This window comes from Papio anubis, chromosome 6 (genome assembly GCF_008728515.1).
Source record: "Papio anubis isolate 15944 chromosome 6, Panubis1.0, whole genome shotgun sequence".
Classification (NCBI taxonomy): domain Eukaryota; kingdom Metazoa; phylum Chordata; class Mammalia; order Primates; family Cercopithecidae; genus Papio; species Papio anubis.
In genome coordinates, this window is record NC_044981.1 from 150,065,049 (window position 1) to 150,070,585 (window position 5,537).

General features: G+C 36.7%; 1 pseudogene across 1 annotated transcript; it reads left to right on the plus strand.

The window, feature by feature from the left end:
- The first annotated feature begins 2,288 nt into the window (after window positions 1-2,288).
- On the plus strand, window positions 2,289-2,841 carry LOC100998263 (annotated as a pseudogene). The gene has a single exon (XR_646584.4). The product of XR_646584.4 is annotated as a 60S ribosomal protein L24 pseudogene (transcript).
- The last annotated feature ends 2,696 nt before the right edge of the window (window positions 2,842-5,537 follow it).

The window sequence follows — 5,537 nt, forward strand, 5'->3', positions numbered from 1 at the left end:
GTTTATTTTGCTCATCTTTTTCTAAGTTCTTGAAGTAAGGCCTTAGATTATTGAGACATTTCCCCATTTCTAATGTATTCACTTAGGAGTTTGACATTTTTATTTATTATAATTGGATAACCTATTAGTTTATAATTTTCTTTATCATTTTAGGCCCAGAAAGATTTTTATTGTTAGAGATTAACTAAATATTCAATCAGATTATTTTGAGTAGGTTTTTAAAATTAATTTAATATAACACATTGCTTAAAATTGCTAATATTAATTTTATTTTTGTGTAATTTGTGAATCTATCTTCCTCAAAATTTAATTAACCAATTATAATTAAGTTAAAATTTAGTAAATAACATTTTGTTGTACATTGTTTAGAATGCTCCCTTTATCATAAATCAAATACTTAACACATGATACATTATTTTCATGAATTTCTTTGTGACTCATTGGTATGTATGTGTGTAATATTCTGAAGTTTTAATTTTAATTTTAATAAGTTTACCTTTCAGCATTCGTTTAGCTACCTCTTTAATCCATGGACTATTTAGAAGTGTTGTTGTTTCCAAGTGTTTGGAGATTTTTTTTTAATCTTCCTGTTACTGGTTTTTCATTTGATTCCATTGTTCTTAAGAACACACCATATATGAATTTTCATTATTTTTTTTGTTTGTTTTATGGCCCAGGATATGAGTTATCTTGGTATATGTTCCATGGCCACTTAGAAGGAATATATACTCTGCTGCTATTTCTTGTGGTGTTCTGGAAACGTTGATTATACTCTGCTAGTTGATGATGATGTATTTTTGTATACCCTTGTTGACTTTTTGGCCTAGTTCTATCAACTGCTTAGAGATATTGAAGTCTCCAAATATAATTTTGCATTTGTCCATTTATCTTTTCATTTCTGTAAGTGTGTGTTTCATATGTTTTTCAGCTCTGTTTTTTCGGTGCATACAGCTTAGAATTGCTATGTATTTGTTGGTGGAATGACCTCATTTTAAAATTCTATAATGTCCTCCCTACCTTTGGTAATTTTCTGCAGTTGATATGGTTTGGTTGTGTTCTCACCTAAATCTCAGCTTGAATTGTAATAATCCCCATGTGTCAAGGGTGGGGCAAGGTAGAGATAATTGAATCATGGGGGCAGTTTTCGCCATACTTTTCTCATGGTAGTAAATAAGTCTCACAAGACCTGAGGGTTTTATAAATGGAAGTTCCCCTTCAGAATCTCTCTTTTGCCTGCTGCCATGTAAGATGTGACTTGCTCCTCCTCACCTTCCACCATGGTTTTGAGGCCTCCCCAGCCATGTAGAACTGTGAGTCAATTAAGCCTCTTTCCTTTATAAATTAATCAGTCTTGAGTATGTCTTTATTCGCAGCATGAGAGAAGACTAATACAGTGGTTTAAAGTCTACTTTATCCAATATTAATACTCTACTTTCTTTTCATTAATGTTTACAGGATAGATCTCTTTGTTTCCTGCCTATATTGTTATATTTTAAGTGAGTTTCCTTTAGACAGCATATAGTTAGGTTATGTTTTTTAATCCACTGAGCTTCTACTCTGTTTTATAATTTGTGTATTTGGACCACTTACATTTAATGTAATTATTGATATGTTAGAGCTAGGGATCCAAGGAATAACACAGTAGTGAGTTCCCAGGGTTTTATTTTTGCTTCATATATACCAGACTTGGAGCTAAAGAAGTCAACAACTGAAAACACCACAGATTTTAAAAAGAAAGGTGGGAGTGAAGAAAAGAAAAAGGAAAAGAAAACAACAAGAGCAAAAAACTGCTGTCTCTCCAGTTAACAAGGAAAGGGCAAGCTCTTATTTTTGCTGGTTTTGTCTAACATCTGGCAGGTGAAGAAGGGAGATTTCTTTCTTATAACTACCAGGTGGCATTAGAAGTTGGAGTTCCACTAGTGGGAGTAAAGTTTAGGTCCCCACTCAGCCTCTGCTGATAACAAGGGGAAAGGGTTTATTCTTGCTGTGAGGTAGGGGTAAGGTTTCTGACTCCATATAGGACCTTCATTGATCTCTCCCTGGCTAAAAGGAGTAGAAATGCCTCATTATTATCCCCATGTGACTACCAGCCATATCACTACTGCTGGGGGGTGATGAGAATCCTGACTCCCTCATATGTTTTCTCCTACAGCACCTCAATAAAGAGGGGTAAGAATAGCTCATTACTGCTGACTGGGACTGAAAGTGCAGGTTCCCCTTCCCATGGTCCCCACTAACACTGCTGGGGGACAGCTACACTGGTTACTGTCAAATATGATTAAAATTCTGGTTCCCGATCTCTTCTCTTCCCCTGAATCCGTCGCCATGAAGGTGGAGCTGTGCAGTTTTAGCGGGTACAAGATCTACCCCGGACACGGGAGGCGCTACGCCAGGACCGACGGGAAGGTTTTCCAGTTTCTTAATGCAAAATGCGAGTCGGCGTTCCTTTCCAAGAGGAATCCTCGGCAGATAAACTGGACTGTCCTCTACAGAAGGAAGCACAAAAAGGGTCAGTCGGAAGAAATTCAAAAGAAAAGAACCCGCCGAGCAGTCAAATTTCAGAGGGCCATTACTGGTGCATCTCTTGCTGATATAATGGCCAAGAGGAATCAGAAACCTGAAGTTAGAAAGGCTCAACGAGAACAAGCTATCAGGGCTGCTAAGGAAGCAAAAAAGGCTAAGCAAGCATCTAAAAAGACTGCAATGGCTGCTGCTAAGGCACCTACAAAGGCAGCACCTAAGCAAATGATTGTGAAGCCTGTGAGAGTTTCAGCTCCCCGAGTTGGTGGAAAACGCTAAACTGGCAGATTCGATTTTTAAATAAAGATTGGATTATAACTCGAAAAAAAAAAAAAAAAATCTGGTTCCCTACTTGGCCTTTCTCACACCAATTTGGTGGTGATGGTGGAGGGGGTGGTAAATTGGAATGCCCCATTATAGCCAGGCAAGGATGAATATCTATGCTTACCAAGCAGCCATTGCTATCATGAGTGGGGATGAGGAAACATTTTTGTTTTTCTGTTTGTTTTCCTTTTTCTTTTTTCTGTGATGCTAAGCTGAAGTACAGTGTTTATTTTCTAAAAGTTCTCTATCTTGTTAGGTTGCCTTTTCCTTGTCCTTTGATTAGAGAGAAGTTTTTGTTGCTTTTCTCTTTTCTCTTCTCTCTCTCTCTCTCTCTCTCTCTCTTTCTCTCTCTTTCTAAACTTCTCCTGTGGTGTTTTTAAGTTGTTGACTTCTTAACCACCAAGTTCGGTATTTATGAGGCAAAAAGAAAACCCAGGGAACTCTCTACTCTGTTATTCCTTTGATCCTCAGTCCCAGATGGTCTGCCTTCTTCCCTTCACCTTTCATAGTCTTCTTATGTTTGTTTTATGTATAACGTACATGGTTTTTAGTTGTACCTAGAAAAGAAACAAGAAAAATATATCTACTCCATCTTCTTAGAAACAGAAGTCTGAAAGCACTTAAGACTTTTTAGAATCTATAAAGTATAACATTTTAATATATTTTGTTTTAATTTTAGGAAAGAGTAAATGCATATTTTATTAGTATATTAATTCAATGTTACTTAAGATGACAAATCTGTCACAGATTTACCTAATCACTGATGAAATAACCACGGATCTTATTCAGAAATTTCTTGTTTACTTTGATTTGGAAATGACCCAATGAAAAATTAACATCAGGTTCACCATAGAAATTGTCCAAAGGCTACAAAGTCTGCTGATTCAAGAATCTCTAGGGGTATCATGTTTTTTCCATTTCCCCACTTTCTTAAAATTATACTAACATTCCAAACTTGGTCCAATATGATTTCATTTGGGAGGAGTATAACTGTAAAGATAAAAACTCCAGAGCTTTATATCTGGAGTTTTCACGTTGTATTTGCTAACGTGTTTTACATTATCTTTCTTTTTCTTTTTTTTCCCCACATCCTAACTGCACTCGTGTAAAAGTGAAAACTCACTCAGCACTGCTTACATTAAGCCTCCAACTTGATGAGAGAGCAGGTTGCTTAAAAAAATAGAAGCTCATTTGGGAAATGAGGAGTTAGTTAGCATTTTGCCTGTTGAGTCCTTCCTCCTGTTTAGCACATGGATCATCTTAAATGGGTTTGTGCCTGGGTGAGTGTGTGGACATTGGGCTAAGAGGAGCCCATGAAAAGCAAATTTTCCTCAAGTATGAAGGCTACCTGTGAATGTTCTTGGAAGGAGGCCTTTCTTTCTGCTAGGAGACCAGTGCTCAACTTTTGGCCTGTAGGAAGGATTACTTCCAAGGCCACACCCAGCCCTACTGAGATAGTTCCACTTCATCAGCAGTGAAACGATGATATATGGCTATCTGCCCATTTGTACACCTATTTCCACTCACTTACCATAAAGAAACTACATTTAGTAATAAACTAGCTCATTCTTAACCAGGGGAAAGAAGATATTTCAATAACTCCTTTACGAACATAAATAGTAGTTCAAGATAAGTTCAATCTTAGTAAGTTTTAGATGGGTCAGAGGATAAAATAGTTTGGGTATATATAGTGATTATATATATATATATATAAAATAGTTTGAGGATATATGTACACACACACACACACACACACACACAGAAATATCCTTCAGTCTGCCGTATCACAGATACTCAATATCATCCCATAAGCAACCTAACCATCTAAATATTTTTTAAGGGCACTTTCCTGAAAATAGCTAACCACTGTCTGTGTTAATTTTCCTTCTTGCTCAATGCTTCAAATGTTTGTTTAAATTGCAGCCACTTTAGTGTGCACAGCAGATTTTTCAAAACAGTGAGCTCTTACAGTTTTTTTTCCTATGTGCTCAGTATGCTTGTGGGAATCATTCATATTTAAATATTCCCCATTGAGAAATCAGCTCCTATGGAGGTAAACTTAAGGACATCATTTTGATTCCTTTACCTTCTGTGTTGCTCTGTGAAGAACTGCAGTAGGAAACAGAACAAAACACAATATTGGTATAGTTTATACAAGTTATTACTTTAAACTCCTTTGACTTCTAACTAGAATGCCTTAGTTTCTAGTCATGTGACATCACCAGATATTACTTTTGAGTGAAGTTCATTTGCAAAAGTATCACAACGGAAGGAAGACAGGAAATGTGGATTTTGCCTTATATATTTTAGTTCTGTACATATTTCAAAAAAGCTATACATGAAAGATATGCTATTAAAATAGGAATATGTGAGTAAGTAGGGATTGATCACTTTTGAAAAACTATAAAGGAAGAGAGAGGGGAGGAAAAAGACTAATCAAAAACAATTCTTCCCTTTTCCCCAAACTACCTTTCTAAGAAGAAACCATTATGCCAGAGTAATTGGTCAGTGGGTGTGAGAATTCAATGACTCTCTCTCTCTCTTTTTTTTTTTTTTTTTTTTTTTTTGAGGCAGAGTCTCACTCTGTCGCCCAGGCTGGAGTGCAGTGGTGTGATCTCGGCTCAGTGCAACCTCCACCTCCCTGGTTCAAGCGATTCTTCTGCTTCAGCCTCCCGAGTAGCTGGGACTACAGT